Raw genomic sequence first — 18,451 nt, 5'->3', positions numbered from 1 at the left:
TCCATTATGAACTACAAATAATGAGTCCACTTTATTTAGCACAAGATATTGTCATATTGTAGAGACCCAAATAAGTGCCACTTGTCAAATGACGTGGCATACCAAGTCAAGTAAAGGAGCCAATAGGACCATGTCACATGTCAAAATGTGCAGCAGACCCAATGAAATTAAAGCCCATAAAATGTGTCACATCACTTGAAGTTGATTGGTTAAAGGAAGTCCATCTTCATCATGACTCTTCCCGTTCCTACAACTATAAATAGGAGTCTCATAATTCAGAAAAGGGCCCCCAGAACTCGAATAAGAAGCAAGAGAAAGATCGTGGATCAAACACCGCAATTTCCCTAAAAAACTCAAGCATTCAAATTAAGTTCATCAAAATTCAAGATCAAAACCGCAATATTCAAGAATAAGCTCAAAAGCCCTTGAACTCAAGCACAAGTCAAGATCAAGTCCCTCAAATCAAGAAATCAAGTTCAAATTCAAGATCAAGTTTTAAGCCCTTGAATTTATATTTGAAAAGACGAATCAGAGGATTCATAGAGATTGTAACACTCATATATTGAAATTAATAAATTGATTGTTGCAATATATTTTTCTTGTCTCGATTATTTATTTTCGACCTCGAAAATTTATTGTCCAACAAATTCTGGCACGCCCAGTGGGACAATCTCTACCTCTCATCTCAACTTTTCCAACTGCAAAGTTTAACAACACTGAAATAACTTCCAAGAAGGTCAACTCTCAATCAACTGCTTCTAAGACTGCTGATTCAAAGTTCTCTGCTGAAGTAGAAAGCATCCTTGGTGTTACTTTCGGAAGCTTAGGAGCTGTCACAAGGAGCAAGGCAGGCTTGCTAGGACAACAAACACATCCAGTGTTGTCCGCGCCAACTCCAGTTTTTGGATCTTTAACCCCAAAAAGAATGAAGTCCAATGAAAGTACTTCGGAAGGAGGAAGCAATGTGGTGGAATCGCTTAAAAGGACTTTAGCTCTACTTGATCACTCTAGTTCCAAATACTCTGACGTAAAGAGCGATGGTCGTTCAACAAATGCGTCATCTCCACTTACACTGCATAAGCTGAGCACTTCGAAGATTAACTTATGCGACAATCCACGTTACTCTCCAAAGTCTCTAGTAATCATCCAAATAATGGTGACTAATGCTTTATCTATGGAAGAGCAGATTGCAAATCTGACAAAGGCAATTGAAGGCCTGACCAAATATGTCTAGAATCAAGATGCTCGAATTGATAAGATAGTGGATAGGGTGAAAGGTCTGATAGATGGAGAGTCTAGCCATGCACCTGAAAATTCTTCAGAGGTTCATGAGACAGAAAATCCTGTGAAACAAACATCACCGACTAAAGAGGTGTAAGTTTCTTCTGAGGGAATGATCTCAATTGGGCAATTGAGGTAATTAATCGAAAGAACCCTCAAAAACAAGTATGATGTTGTTACCAAATCTTCCCTTGCATATGCCAAGCCCTCCAAAGCAAGGATAAATAGCCTCAAAATGCCTGCCGGCTATCAACCCCCCAAATTTTAACAATTTGAGGGCAAAGGGAACCCAAAACAACATGTCTCACACTTTGTTGAGACATATAACAATGCTGGAACTTATGGTGACTATATTGTCAAAGAGTTTGTTCATTTCGTAAAGGAAAACACCTATGATTGGTATACGAAACTTGAGTCTAATTTCATCGATACCTGGGAGCAATTGGAGCACAAATTCCTAAATCGCTTTTATAGCACAAGGCGTACAGTGAGCATGGTAGAGCTCACAAATACTCGGTAAAGAAAAGACGAACCAGTCATTGACTTCATCAATTGATGGAGAAATGCTAGCCTAAACTGCAAAGATAGGCTCAGCAAAGCTTCTGCAATAGAGATGTGCGTCCAAGGAATGCACTGGGAGCTTCTCTGTATCTTGCAAGGCATTAAGCCTAAATCCTTTGAAGAGCTAGCTACCCATGCTCACGATATAGATTTGAGCATGTCTTCTGCTAGAAAAGGATCAACGTATATCTATGATCCTCGAAGGGGAAAGGATAAGTAGGAACCCAAAAGATGGGGCAAGTTTGTCCCCAAAAATGACACAAAGAGTCCATAAATGTTGATGTGTCTCCTGTGAAGGTCGCCACAAATGTGAGAAAGAAGAAAAGTGTGAAGACGACTTTTGGAGCACGTCCGAATTAGAAAACATTAAAGGAGATGCAAGAAAAGGAATATCCCTTCCTTGATTCTGATGTTGCTGAGATTTTTGATCAATTTCTTGAGCATAAGCTCATTGAACTCCCAGAGATGAAGCGTCCCAACGAAGCTGGAAGGACCAATGACCCTAATTATTGCAAATATCATAGGCTCGTAAGTCATTCTCTGGAAAAATGCTTTGTCTTTAAAGATAAATTCATGCAACTAGCAAAAGAGAAGAAGATCTTCTTCGACAATGAGACGACCAGTTCTTATCAAATCTTTATCACTTTTGGCTCGCTCGACCCAATTCAAATATATGCCGAAGAGCATAATGAGAAGATATTAGAGCCTGACAGGTCTTTAGTTGGCGAAGGTAATGATGGAGATTGGACTCTGGTGACCAGGTGCAGACAAAAGAAGATGAGTTTGCGAAAGGAGTCATCCAAGCAGCCAACCAGAAGGAGAATAGTGAAGAAACCAAGGAAACAGAAGTTGGTTGAACTTCTGAAAAGGACTAGCATAATGGAGCTTCACCTTAAGAAACAACGATGTCCAGTAACATTGGGCGAACTCTTACCAAGTTGGTTTCATGTGAAGACTGCTCGAGTCAACCTTGAGGCGTCTTGTTTTAATACTGCCAAAGAGGGGGCAAAGGGTGAGAATCTACCCATGGAAGTTCCTTCATCTTCTGAAAAGCTTGCTCAAACTCTTGGCTAAGAGGCACATGTATGTGATACAAAAATCATATTTACAAATGATGATCTTCTTCTTGGAGGAGCCTTATAAAATCGTTCCTTGTACATTGTAGGTCAAGTTCTAGGAAAAAGGATAAATAGAATCTTGATTAATGAGGGATATAGAGTTAACATCCTGCCTATCCATACAATGAAGGAACTTGGAATCGCTACCGATGAACTCACAGAAATCAGCATAATGATCTAAGGCTTCAACCAAGGGGTCCAGAGAGCCATGGGATCTATCAATTTGGGAATTCGTATGGATGATTTTCAATCAAATCCGTTGATGTATGTTATCGATGCCAAAAATTCATACAATATATTTCTTGGTAGGTGATATGGGACAAACAAGGGAACACCAAAATTAGTCCAAAAAATAGTCCATAAAATGGAAGAAATCCGTGAACCCTTTTGGAGACCAAGTCTCGACTTCCCAAGAACACAATAACAAGAAGATAACAAGGTGTTTATTAAACCAAATCAGCAGACAACAAACTAGATTAACAATATAAGATGATGAACAAGAAGACACAAGATTCAGATTTAACAATAACAATAAGAACACAAGATTACAACACAAACACTAAACAAGATTACAAGAAGGTAAAATGATAGATAGATAGACCACAAGAAGGTATAATCTTAAGAACCCGAGAATGGACACTCTTGGACCCTTAACACTACACACAAAAATAAACCTATCTCTTAAGTGACACAAGATTGGATTCCACCTCCCTAACATCAACGCTTCCAAGCAAGCAACAATAAAAGAGAATCCACCCTATTGTTGTATCCTAGTTTTGATGGTCACTCTTCTCACTAGAGAAAGAGATTGTTACAAGTTTTACAAGACTCTCAAATATCATCCAAAAACTAAACTAAAAACCCTACAATGTTCCTTTTATAGCTATTACAAAATATAAGTTAAAATGACCAAAAGGCCCTTCAAAGAGTGGGCACCCATCTAGTGTAATTTATGGGCTGATTTAGGTGCATTTTAGGTCTCTTTTACACTTCACTTGCACGTGCCAAGGCTCGGGTCCAACACGCACTCTCCTAAGTCCATATCCGTGATTATTTCCATGTTATCCTCTCTATATTGAGAGGAATTTGTCCACAAATTCATGGTTTCACCTCGTTCAATTGGTCACTTCAAAGGAAACCTGCTCAAAAATAGTCCCCAAAACATGAAGAGCCCGAAAGCTCAATAATTACAAGGGACATATAAAAAAATGAGCTAAAAAAAATCCACAAGAAATGCACAAAAATAGTCCACAAGCTAGCCAAACCCGAGAGCATAATGGCAATAAGTCTCGGATCCAACATTTTTATTTTGACCCTTAGCTTCCTCTCCCTCTTGAGATTGGCTTTAGATCTTATTTGACTCAAGTCTCCTTCTATCATATAAGCATCGTCGTAGACTATATATCCTTGATGTCTCTCTCTGTCATATTTCTTTTCTTGGATGTGTCGGTATTTGGAAAGGGAAGTTTTGGTTGAGAGGCTCCATTTGGTAACATGGAGCTTCGGTAGTGGAGCTTGGATGGGAGGAAATTGGCTTCTAAGTCCTCCTTAATGGACTTGATCAACTTGCGGGGGAAGTGGTTTATCTTGTTCTCGATTTTGAGGGCTATTTGGAGCTTGGCTTGTGGCATTAAGTGGTGGTATTTAAGGATTGATCATTTGAAGTAAAGTTTCGGGAGTAAAAGTACGAGAGTTCCTTCAACTCTCCATTCAATCCAACCTCTCATGCATAGTTACCATATCTGAGTCAATTTTTTTAAGACCCACATTTGTCCTCGCAAGGTCTCGGGAAAAAGAATCAAGGAGGGCCAAAATGGTTTCCATTATGGCCAAGAAGTTACCTACAAAACAACAAACAAGATAGTTGTACAAGAATGGTCCTCACACTCCCTCTCTATTGTTTTGTCTCTCGAATTTTTTTTTCTCACTTTGATCTCACAAGTGTTATAACTTTGCTTGTACTCTGTGAGACAGTGAGAGGTGGAGCAAGTATTACAACTACTCAAAAGGATAAGACACATAAAGGAACGTATACACGAAGGGCGGTTTTAAAACTAACTTATAATCTAAAACTAGCTTGTAAGTTAGTAATGGAATCAACAAACGAAAATAAAGAAACAACACAATGAAACTAGAAGATAAAATTTTGAGCTTAAAATTTTTGAGTGAACAGTAAATTGGGTGATGTGGCAGCATACCATTGGTCACGGCCCCACAATTAGTCACTAGATGAAGTTTACAAACTTTAGTTACTATGTAATGGAAACAATTGGTTTTGGAGGGAAAATATATGTCTTAAATCTCCTTTAAGTCTAATCTTCAAAAGACAAGATTTGACTTTGTACAATTCCCACAAAACAAGGTCCCTTGAAACAAGGAAAGTGGTTGAAAAGTAGATGTCCAGTCAAGAAAGTGATGGCTCAAGTCTTCTCACAAACAACTTTACAACTTGTAGGTTCACCTTTTTGAATCTATGTTACACTTTTGGTTGTCTTAAGTTGTGAGATGAGATGAAGAACAAGATGAACACCACAGCCACCTTCAAGAACACATCAACAACACAACAACAATTTTCACCCCATGGCAAACACCATCACACATCATGGCCAATTTTAGTGTCAACACACGGCCAAGGTTCTTTTTGGTGTTGTATTTTGATTTTAGCAAGGGTGAAGGTTGTGATGAATGTCAAGAACTCAACAACTTTATCAAGATCAACAAAAACACCAACAACTTCCAACCAAGACTATAACAACAAGTCCACACGTCCAAGAACAACAATTTCAACACACGACCATGGTCTTGTTCAAAACAACATCAATTTTTCTAAAGCTCAAATCTAGATCGACTCAAAGTGTTTATGGACGAGAATACTAACACTTGAAAAAACAACACAAGAAAAATAAATCCTAGACCTAGACACATAACATTCGGTCAAGATACAACAATAACAAGTTCAACTTCTCGGCCAAGATCTCATGCCCAAGAACACGTCTTTTTTTTATTTTCTTTGCAAGAAAACCCAAGATTGGTATTGTAAAAACAAAACCAAAGATGGATTTGATACCAAATGATATGGGACAAACAAGAGAACACCAAAATCAGTACAAAAAATAGTCCACAAAATGGAAGAAATCCGTGAACCCTTTTGGAGACCAAGTATCGGCTTCTGAAGAACACAATAACAAGAAGCTAACAAGGTGTTTATTACACCAAATCATCGGACAACAAACTAGATTAACAACATAAGATGATGAACAAAAGGACACAAGATTTGGATTTAACAATAACAATAATAACATAAGATTACAACACAAACACTAAACAAGATTACAAGAAGGTAAAAGGATAGATAGATAGACCACATGAAGGTATAATCTTAAGAACCCAAGAATGGAAACTCTTGTACCCTTAACACTGCACACAACAATAAACCTATCTCTTACGTGACACAAGATCAGATTCTACCTCTCTAGCATCAATGCTTCTAAGCAAGCAACAATAAAAGAGAATCTATCTTATTATTGTATCCTAGTTTCGGTGGTCACTCTTCTCACTAGAGAAAGAGATTGTTACAAGTTTTACAAGACTCTCAAATATCATCCAAAAACTAAACTAAAAACCCTACAATGTTCCTTTTATAGCTATTACAAAATATAAGTTAAAATGACCAAAAGGCCCTTCAAAGAGTGTGCACCCATGTAGTGTAATTTATGGACTGATTTGGGTGCATTTTGGGCCTCTTTTACACTTCAATTGTACGTGACAAGGCTCGGGTCCAACACGCACTCTCCTAAGTCCATATCCTTGATTATTCCCGTATCATCCTCTCCATCTTGAGAGGACTTTGTCCACAAATTCATAGCTTCACCTTGTTCAATTGGTCACTTCAAAGGAAACCTACTAAAAAATAGTCCCAAAAACATGAAGAGCCCGAGAGCTCAATAATTACAAGGGACGTATCAAAAAATGAGCTAATAAAAACCCACAAGATATGCACAAAAATAGTGCACAAGCTAGCCAAACCCGAGAGCATAATGACTATAAGTCTCGGATCCAACATTTTCATTTTGACCCTCGGCTTCCTCTCTCTCTTGAGATTGTCCTTAGATCTCATTCAACTCAAGTCTCCTTCTATCATATAAGCATCGTCGTAGACTCCATATCCTTCATGTCTCTCTCTACCATGTTTCTCTTCTTGGATATGTCGATTTTTGGAAAGGGAAATTTCGGTTGAGAGGCTCGATTTGGTAACGTGGAGCTTTGGTAGTGGAGCTTGGATGAGAGGAAATTGGCTTCCAAGTCCTCCTTGTTGGACTTGATCAACTTTCGGGGGAAGTGGTCTATCTTGTTCTCGATTTTGAGGGCTATTTTGAGCTTGGCTTGTGGCATTATATGGTGGTCTTGGAGGATTGACCATTGGAAGTAAAGTTTTGGGGAGTAAAAGTACGAAAGTTCCTTCGACTCTCCATTCAATCCAACCTCTCACGCATAGTTACCACATCCGAGTCATTTTTTTTAAGACCCGCATTTGCCCTTAAAAGGTCTCGGGACAAAGCATCAAGAAGGGCCAAAATGGTTTCCATTATGGCCAAGAAGTTACCTACAAAACAACAAATAAGTTAGTTGTACAAGAATAGTCCTCACACTCCCTCTCTATTATTTTGTCTCTCGAATTTTTTTTTCTCACTTTGATCTCACAAGTGTTATAACTTTGCTTGTACTCTGTGAGACAGTGAGAGGTGGAACAAGTATTACGAATAATCAAAAGTATAAGACACATAAAGGAGCGTATACAGGAAGGACGGTTTTAAAACTAACTTATAATCTAAAACTAGCTTGTAAGTTTGTAATGGAATCAACAGACAAAAATAAAGAAACAACACAATGAAACTAGAAGATCAAATTTTGAGCTTAAAATTTATGAGTAAACAGTAACTTGGGTGATGTGGCAGCATACCATTGGTCACGGCCCCACAATTAGTCACTAGTTGAAGTTTACAAACTTTAGTTACTATGTAATGGAAATAGTTTGTTTTGGAGGGAAAGTATATGTCTTAAATATCCTTTAAGTCTAATATTCAAAAGGCAATATTTGACTTTGTACAATTCCCACAAAACAAGGTCCCTTGAAACAAGGAAAGTGGTTGAAAAGTAGAAGTCCAGTCAAGAAAGTGATGGCTCAAGTCTTCTCACAAACAACTTTATAACTTGTAGGTTCACCTTTTTGAATCTAAGTTACACTTTTTGTTGTCTTAAGTTGTAAGATAAGATAAAGAACAAGATGAACACCACAAACACCTTCAAGAACACATCAACAACACAACAACAATTTTCACCCCATGGCAAACACCATCACACATCATGGCCAATTTTAGTGTCAACACACGGCCAAGGTTCTTTTTGGTGTTGTATTTTGATTTAAGCAAGGGTGAAGGTTGTGATGAATGTCAAGAACTCAAAAACTTTATAAAGAGCAACAAAATCACCAACAACTTCCAACCAAGACTATAACAACAAGTCCACACGTCCAAGAACAACAATTTCAACACACGACCATGGTCTTGTTCACAACAACATCAATTTTTCTAAAGCTCAAATCTAGATCGACTCAAAGTGTTAATGGACGAGAATACTAACACTTGAAACAAAAATACAAGAAAAATAAATCCTAGACCTAGATACATTACATTCGGTCAAGATACAACAATAACAAGTTCAACTTCTCGGCCAAGATCTCATGCTCAAGAACATGTCTTTTTTCCCTTTTTTTTTATTTTCTTAGCAAGAAAACCCAAGATTGGTATTGTAAGAACAAAACCAAAGATGGATTTGATACCAAATGATACGGGACAAACAAGGGAACACCAAAATCAGTCCACAAAATGGAAAAAATCCGTGAACCTTTTTGGAGACCAAGTCTTGGCTTGCCAAGAACACAATAAAAAGAAGATAACAAGGTGTTTATTACACCAAATCAGTGGACAACAAACTATATTAAAAACATAAGATGATGAACAAAAAGACACAAGATTCAGATTTAACAATAACAATAATAACACAAGATTAAAACACAAACACTAAACAAGATTACAAGAAGGTAAAATGATAGATAGATAGAACACATGAAGGTATAATCTTAAGAACCTGAGAAAGGACACTCTTAGACCCTTAACACTACACACAAAAATAAACCTATCTCTTACGTGACACAAGATCGGATTCCACCCCTCTAGCATCAACGCTTCCAAGCAAGCAACAACAAAAGAGAATCTACCCTATTATTGTATCCTAGTTTTGGTGGTCACTCTTCTCACTAGAGAGAGAAAGCTTGTTATAAGTCTTACAAGACTCACAAATATCATCCAAAAGCTAAACTAAAAACCCTACAATGTTTCTTTTATAGCTATTACAAAATATAAGTTAAAATGACGAAAAGGCCCTTCAAAGAGTGTGCACCTATCTAGTGTAATTTATGGGCTAATTTGGGTGCATTTTGGGCCTATTTTACACTTTCATTGCACGTTCCAAGGCTTGGGTCCAACACGCACTCTCCTAAGTCCATATTCGTAATTATTCCCATATCTGTAGGTCTTGGGTGCACGAGAACAAAATTATCTCCTCCTCTTACTGTCAATGCTTGAAGTACCTCGAAGGTTGAGTGGAAAGAAAGATAATAGCTGATGATAAGCCATTCATTAAAGCTAAATCACACTTTGCCGATGCAAAATTCTACTTGAAGAATTATGTCGTAAATGAGAAAAGGATTGATGATGTCACCAAGACCAAGTGTGATGATCTTCCAGCCAAGAAGGTCCTGGTGACTGTTGAAAAAGTCGCCACCATGAAGCCTCTCTCCACTTCAAATAAAGAAAGCGTTGCTCCTATGAGAAAAAGGCAACTCTTGTTCTTCGCTATGTACCAAAGGTAAAAAAAATAGAAACACCACCCATCTGATGCCCAAGATAATGAGCTAAAGGGTCTAATTTTACCTATTAGAAAGATTGATGCAATAAATACATCCTCAAGGCTACTTGGAGAAGCCGTGGCTCAGAATCCACCACAAGTTATGACACCTTCTACGAAGCGTACAAAAGAGGGCTTCGATCCAAATGCATACACGATATTTGTAAAGGCTGGATATAATCCTAATGAGCCATCAAGGTTGGGTAAACTTTCATCGGAGGGTACAACTAGGTAGGCACGTGAAGGCCTAGGATACACGCAGCCACCTCCAATTCGCATGTCCATAAGAAGGGCAGTCTGTAATTACATCATCACTGAAGAAGAATCCACTACTGCTAATAAAATGCCCTCTGTATTTGATCGACTTGGAGAATCAACCGCAAGAACTTCTATGTTCGAAAGGTTATGTCCTCTAAATAAAAATAAAAATAACAAGCATCAGAGAAGTCATCAAAGTACAACAATACACTCTTCGCCTAATATCCAGAAGGATTTCCAAAGTTTGATTCCTTCTAGACTGAGGTGGCAAACAAAACTGGTGGTTTTATGCAATAAAATGTTAAAAACAAAGGCTCATACTGTGGTTCATACCAAGGAATGTGAGGAAGATGAAAAAAGTGTTGGCTCCTCATATCATGTTATGACCCAAAATGAGAATGAGGCCTCATCTCAAATGAAGGTTGACGAATAGATGGAAGATACTTTCTGGTGTCACCACATATCCATCAACGGTGATGATCCTCAAGAGGAAGAAGATGCTGGAGATGCTCTATCTCAACTTAAAGAAGGTGTCAAGGCCATAATAGATCCCTTAAAAAAGTTAATCTTGGAATCGATAAAGACCCAAGACCAACTTACCCAAGTGCTTTTCTAGAAGTGGAGGAGGAAATCGTTTATATGGACATACTCAAAAAATATATGGATTTCTTCTCTTGGAGCTATAAGGAAATGCCTGGCTTAGATCCAAAAGTAGCACTCTATTAATTGGTGGTCAAGAATGATGCTCCTCCTGTTAAGCAAGCCCAAAGACACTTTAGGCCAGAGTTGGTTCCATTAATTGAAAATAAAGTTAACAAACTCATTGAAGCTGGCTTTATTCGTGAAGTTAAATATCCCACGTTGATTTCAAGTATCATTCCAGTACGAAAGAACAATGGCCAGATTCAAGTTTGTGTCGACTTTCGGGATTTCAACAATGCCTGCCCTAAGAATGACTTTCCAATCCCCATACCATATTTGATGATTGATGCCACCACTGGTTATGAGGCAATGTCCTTCATAGATGGTTTATCCAGCCATAACCAAATCCACATAGCACCAAAGGATGAAGAGCTCACTGCATTTCGTATGCCCAAAGGTATTTATTGCTATAAGGTGATGCCTTTTGGTTTTAAGAATACTGGCACCACTTATCAAAGGGATATGCAGAACATCTTTGATGGTCTTCTCTATAAAAATATTGAATGCTACGTAGATGATCTAGTAGTGAAGTTAAGCAAGAAAGACGACCACTTGAAAGACCTAAGAATGGTGTTCGAGTTACTTCAAAGATATCAATTTAAGATGAATCCATTGAAGTGTGCCTTTGGAGTTACTTCAAAAAAATTTCTTAGCTTCATTGTGCGACACTGGGGAATTAAAATCGATCAGGCCAAGGTCGGTGCAATTTTAAAGACTCCCGAGCCTCGAAATATTCATGATTTAAAAAGCCTTCAAGGAAAGCTAGCATATTTAAAGAGGTTCATCTCAAATCTGGATGGAAAATGTCAACCATTTAGTCATCTCATGAAGAAATACACTCTCTTCCCATGGCACTAAGCTTGTAGTAATTCTTTTGATAGTATCAAATCATACTTAATGAAGCCACCATTCCTTTCGGCACTCATACCTGGGAAACGATTGATACTCTACATCATAACACAAGAAAAGTTAATTGGAGCACTACTGGCTCAAGAAAATAGTAAAGGCAAAGAAAACTCTCATTATTATCTGACTAGAATGATGACACCGAATGATCTAAAGTATTCTCCAATGAAAAAGTTGTATTTGGCATTGGCCTACTCAATTCAAAAAATAAAACACTACTTTTAAGCTCATGTTGTCCTTCTTGTGTCTAGCGCAAATCCCATCAAGTTTGTAATGTTGAAGCCAATCCTTAGTGATCGAATTGCATGATGGTACCTTTAATTTCAATAATTTAAGATTGTATACATTCCCCCAAAAGATGTAAAGGGACAAGCATTGGCTGACTTCTTGGCAGACCACCTGATACCCAATGATTGGGAACTAAGCGATGAACTTTCTGATGAAGATGCAATAGCTGTCGAAGTTAGACCCCTTCGAAGATGTACTTTGATAGTACTGCACATCGAGATGGAGCTGGTGCTGGCGTAGTATTTGTCACTCTACAAGAAGAAGTCATCCCCTATTATTTTATCTTGATGAATTATTGCTCCAATAACGTTGCTGAATATCAAGTGTTAATACTTGGACTTGAGATGGCAGTTGACATGAAACAACTGCAATTACAAGTCTTTGGTGACTCCCAATTGGTGATCAAACAGCTTTTGGGAAGCTATGAAGTCAAAAATCCTGAGCTACAACCATATCATGATTATGCACAGAAGTTAATGGGGTGGCTTGGAGAGGTAACCGTCCAACATATGCCAAGAAGAGAAAACGAGCAAAATGATGCCTTAGCTACTTTGGCCTCAACCTTAAATCTTCCAAATCAAATGCAAGTTACTATTCTCCAAGAATGGGTAGTAACCGCCATTGAATGAGGGTGGGGATGAAAAAAATAAATTTAAATACCTTGTTGCCGTGTCTGAAGCTACAAAGGAAGATTGGAGATAACCTATCGTTGACTATTTGTGTTATGGATACTTCCAAAAAAGCTAAAAAGAAGGACTGATATTTGTCGTCGTACACCTCGCTTCCTTTACTATAAGGATACACTATACAGAAGATCATTTGAAGGAGTACTATTAAGGTATTTGGGAGGGGAAGAAGCAATTCAAGCTTTGCAAGAAGAGCACTCGAGAGTTTGTGGATCACATCAGTCTGGACCGAAGTTCCATTTTCATATTAAAAATGGTATATTATTGGCCAACGATGGTGAAAGATTGCTTGGACTATGCTAGAAGATGCAAAGCTTGTAAATTCCAAGCAAATTTCATACATCAACTTCCAGAGGTACTACATCCAACTATAGCATCTTGGCCGTTCAATGCTTGGGGAATAGATGTTATTGGTCCACTGCCAAAATCTTCTAGTGGACACTTATACATTTTGGCCGCGACAAATTACTTCTCAAAGTGAGCCGAAGCTGTTGCTCTTAAGGAAGTGAAGAAATTTTTTTTGCAAACTTGATCTGAGTGAATATCATCTACCACTTTGGAATCCCTCAATATATAATAACTGACAATGGCAAGCCATTTGATAACAAACTGATGAATAATATTTGTGATCTCTTTGGCTTCAAGCAGCGTAAGTTTTCTATGTACCATGATGCCGCCAACGGTCTAGCTAAAGTCTTCAATAAGACTTCGTGCAACTTGTTGAAGAAATTTGTCTCCAAATCCAAACGAGACTATCATGAGCGAATGGAAGAAGCTTTACGGTAGAATGACTTACCGCACACCAATGCAAGCAACCCCATACTCACTTGCTTTTGGAGTTGAAGCAGTCTTGCCACTTGAGCGTCAAATACTCTTTTTAAGACTGGTTATTCAAGAAGGGCTCACCGATGAAGAAAATGCTAAGTTGCGTCTTGTGAAGTTAGAAGCTCTTGATGAGAAGGGGCAGGAGGCTTAGTTAAATCTCAAATGTTATCGTGACCGGCTATCTCGTTCTTTTAAAAAAAGAGTTCACTTGAGGTGCTTCCAAGTTGGAGATCAAGTCCTTGCAATAAGACGACCCATTATCACTTTTCATAAGTCTGGGGTCAAATTTACCCCAAAGTGGGATGGACCATATGTCGAACAAGAGGCATATTCAAATAGTGCTTACAAGATTGTCGATGCAGATGGAGTAAAAATCGGCCCGATCAACGCCAACTTCTTGAAGATGTACTATCCTTAAAAGAAAATGACACTCCTTAAGGTACGTGTATAAAATGGATGTCTACTCCTGGCCCGCAAGAGTATAAACTGTGTACGTCTCAAAAAAATATCCACTAGGTTGAAAACCTTGAAAGAGGCGACCTAGGCAAAAGTTAGGACACAAAGAAAAAAGAATTAAAAAAATATAAAACACTCACCCCAGAACTACGTTGTGACTTGATCCTCCTTACTGAGGTATGTAGGCTCTTGGAATTTCATTCTCGTTTAGTTGCATGAGTGTCAAAAAAATATGTTCCTACAGTATCTACCATATGGATACCAAGTATGAAAACATTCTAATTAAATTTTGCTCACTCCAAGTATTGGTGGCTCAATCAGGGGCAAACTCCAATGAAATATGAGCTTCATTCATATAATATGAAGTCTCCAAAATATTTAAATTTTTAAATTTAAACCACTCAAAACGCCAATTTGGGAGTGAAAGTTGACAAAATTTTCAAGTCTTCAAATCAAGGCCTCTTACGAGTTTATCCTTAAAAAGATCTCAAAATTTTCATGCCTTAAAGTGGACAAAATTTTTCCCTTTGCACCTTAAGCTGGCCTCTTACGGGTTTATCTTTACAAGGGTCTCAAAATTTCCATGCCTTAAAGTGGACAAAATTTGTCTCTTTGCACCTTAAACTGGCCTTTAACGGGTTTATCCTTAAAAGGATATCAAAATTTCCATACCTTAAGGTGGACAAAATTTGTCCCTTTGCACCTTAATCTTGCCTCTCATCAGTTTATCCTTACAAGGATCACAAAATTTCCATGCCTTAAGGTGGACAAATTTGTCCCTTTGCACCTTAAGCTGGCCTCTCATGGGTTTATCCTTAAAAGGATCTCAAAATTTCCATGCCTTAAAGTGGAAAAAATTTGTCCCTTTGCACCTTAAGCTGACCTCTTACGGCTTTATCCTTAAAAGGATCTTAAAATTTTCATGCCTTAAGGCGGGAAAGATTTGCCCCTTTGTACCTTAAGCTGAACATTAAAAGGGCCCATACTTAAAGAAAACCATATGTATTGAAGTCAAAATTGGTCGATCTTAGAGGGTACGAAGGCGAAGTTAAACTCTTGCACCATAAGTCGATTGTTGCATTGCCACCATATTGAATTCAAATTGGTCGGTCTTAGAGTGTACGGAGGTGAAGTTAAGCTCTCGCACCCTAAGCTGATTGTTGCATTGCTATCGTCTTCAAGTCAAATTGGTCGGTCTTAGAGTGTATAGAGGCGAAGTTAAACTCTCGCACCCTAAGCCGATTATTGCATTGCCACCATCTTAAAGTCAAATTAGTCGGTCTTAGAGTGTACATAGGCAAAGTTAAACTCTCGCACCCTAAGTCGATATTGCATTGCCACCATCTTGAAGTCAAATTGGACGGTCTTAAAGTGTACGGAGGCAAAGTTAAACTTTATCACCCTAATTCGATTGTTGCATAGCTACCATCTTGAAGTCAAATTGGTCGGCCTTAGAGTGTATGAAGGCAAAGTTAAACTCTCACACCTCAAGCCGATTGTCGCATAGCCACCATCTTAGAGTCAAAATTGGTCGATCTTAGAGTGTACTTAGGCGAAGTTAAACTCTCGCACCCTAATCTATTGTTCCATATTGCTATTTGTTTCAACTCTACAAAAAAAGAGGAAAACAAGAAAGAAAGTAAAAACACAAGTAGAAAGGATATTACCTGTCAGAGCGTTGCGATCTTAAAAATTGTACATCACCAACTTGGATTAAGATAAGATGCCTTGATGAGAATAAAGCCCTCAAAACCTAGTTTGAAGCAATCAAAACTCCCTTCGATGGTGATGGTCCCACATCAAGATATAAATTATTTGGTAAGGCGATGCAAATCTGGAATTCTCTGCAGAACAAAATATAGGATCGACTTCAAAAAATTCGTCTAGAACAATTCAAGAAGTATTAAAATATAAATCTTGGATTTGTTATATATGCCTATTTACGGCATCTATAGATTCAAGTGGATCATAATTTTTATACTCTCACATTGAGATATAAATTTTTTGGTGTCATCACGCAAATCTGAAATTGTTGATGCATCAAAACTCAATGCTGATTTAGGGATAATACCTAAAATAATATCGAAGTTATTATATTATGAATTCTAGATATGATGTATATCTTTGTGTCTAGTTTCACAAAAATCAAGCGGCTTGTAATTTTATCGTTCCTACTTCAAGATATGAAAATTTTAATAAAGATGCACAGATCTGAAATTTTCAGCATGATAAAATTCACGGATAACTTCAAAAACTTATCGAGAATTATATTAAAAGAATTTAAAGCTCAATTTTGGATATATTATAGATCTCAAAGTGTAATTTCTGGAATATTAAACGGTTCATAATTTTGATATTCCTACAATAAGATATAAATTTTCTACCACTAAGATGCTGTGCTGAAAAAAAGTGACGAAAATAAAAGAAAAATAAGAGGGAAAAAATTACCTCAATATTATTCATGGCTTGAAAACCCCAAAATTAATATTGAAAAAGTGGGGAACCTACATCCTTTTATAGAATTGTAGGATAGATGTTTCCTTCTCAAATTGGAAGAGTTTCCATCTCCAAATTCAAATTGGAAGAGTTTTATTCATGATTAAGTAAGGTAAAAAGTTTTCCAAAATCTATTCGAAATGGGATGTCATGCCTCACCAACAGGTCTTACGTGTAGAAGATTCATGAAAAAAAATAAGAGATTTATTTTATTAAGAGGCGACATCAATATGTAAATTGTATAGTTCAGCTCTATGAAAATCATTGAAGCACGAATAAAGCATGTTTAAATAAATCATACTTCAAGTCTAGTCTCAAAAAAATTAAATATCTCGACAAGTCTTGAAGTAGGGGGCATTTTGCGGAAAACGAAATATTAAATTGAAATCCGTACGAAATTCGAATTATGTTAAATTCAAAATAGATTAGCCCAAATAAATATTGTGAATTAATATAATTAGATTAATCATTTAAGTCCAAACATGTATGGATTTAAATAAAGTCCAATCTTTATTAGGCTAGTCCATTATGAGCTACAAATAATGAGCTCACTTTGCTAAGCCCAAAATATTGTCATATTCTAAATACCCAAGTAAGCACCACATGTCAAATGACGTGGCATGCCAAGTCAAGTAAATGAGCCAATAGGACCATGCCATATGTCAAAATGATGCAGCAGGCCCAATAAAATTAAAGCCCATAAAATGCGTCACGTCACTTGAATTTGATTGGTTAAAGGAAGTCTATCTTCATAATGACTCTGCTCTTTCCTACAACTATAAATAAGAGTCTCATAATTCAGAAAAGGGCCCCCAGAACTCGAACAAGAGGCAAGAGAAAGCTCGTGGATCAAACGTCGCAATTTCTCTAAAAAGCTCAAGCATTCAAATTAAGTTTATCGAAATTCAAGATCAAGAACGCAATATTCAAGAATAAACTCAGAAGCCTTTGAATTCAAGCACAAGTCAAGATCAAGTCCCTCAAATCAAGAAATCAATTTCAAATTCAAGATCAAGCTTTAAGCCCTTGAATTTATATTTGAAAAGGCAAATCAGAGGATTTATAGAGATTGTAACACTCACATATTGAAATCAATGAATTGATTGTTGCAATATATTTTTCTTGTCTTGATTATTTATTTTCGGCCTAAAAAATTTTATTGTCCAACACCCATATGGTTTTACGTTTTGAATCACAAAGTTAGAGATCTTGAACTCCAAGGATAAGAAATTAAAAAGGAAATATTTCTTAAGTAGCAAACTTAAGCCCATAATTAGGAGTTTCATAGCAACTGTTTTGTAACACAAAGTAAAAAGTTGCATTTTGTATTTTAGGCAAAGTTTGCTATTGAAATGCATATACAAACGAAATTTACTATCTGTTTTCCCTCAAATCAGTTGAGTTAAATAAAAAATAATGCTTAAATTAGTCCATGCATTTAAAGTTGGAGATTTTTTTTTTCATAAATGACTCCTATCAAAGAATTTCTCAAAAATTAAATAACTAATAAATCTATATTAGTTTAGATTTTTACAAAAATTACATACCTAGTTATTCCTTTAATGATTAAGACTTTTGCTTTTCCATAAGAGACATATATCTATATTACATATACATATCTCAAAAAACATACAAAATATAAAGATACACAGATCTGTATATCTATTTACAATACAAAATGCATATATATCTACATATGTATTTATAAAATACATATATGACCATTATGTATGTATATATGCATATATGACATAAATCTTTATTACAAAACAGAAAGCTATATACATATAGGTAATAAAAAATATTCAATACATGTGCATGCCCGCAAAATGTGTATATATATAGTACAATATTTGTATACATATACAGATGAGTACCCATTAACTAATAAATACATATACAAAAAAA

Source organism: Capsicum annuum, chromosome 1, assembly GCF_002878395.1.
Source record: "Capsicum annuum cultivar UCD-10X-F1 chromosome 1, UCD10Xv1.1, whole genome shotgun sequence".
NCBI lineage: Eukaryota > Viridiplantae > Streptophyta > Magnoliopsida > Solanales > Solanaceae > Capsicum > Capsicum annuum.
The sequence above is the reverse complement of the archived record's forward strand: the minus strand, read 5'-3'. Positions refer to the sequence as shown.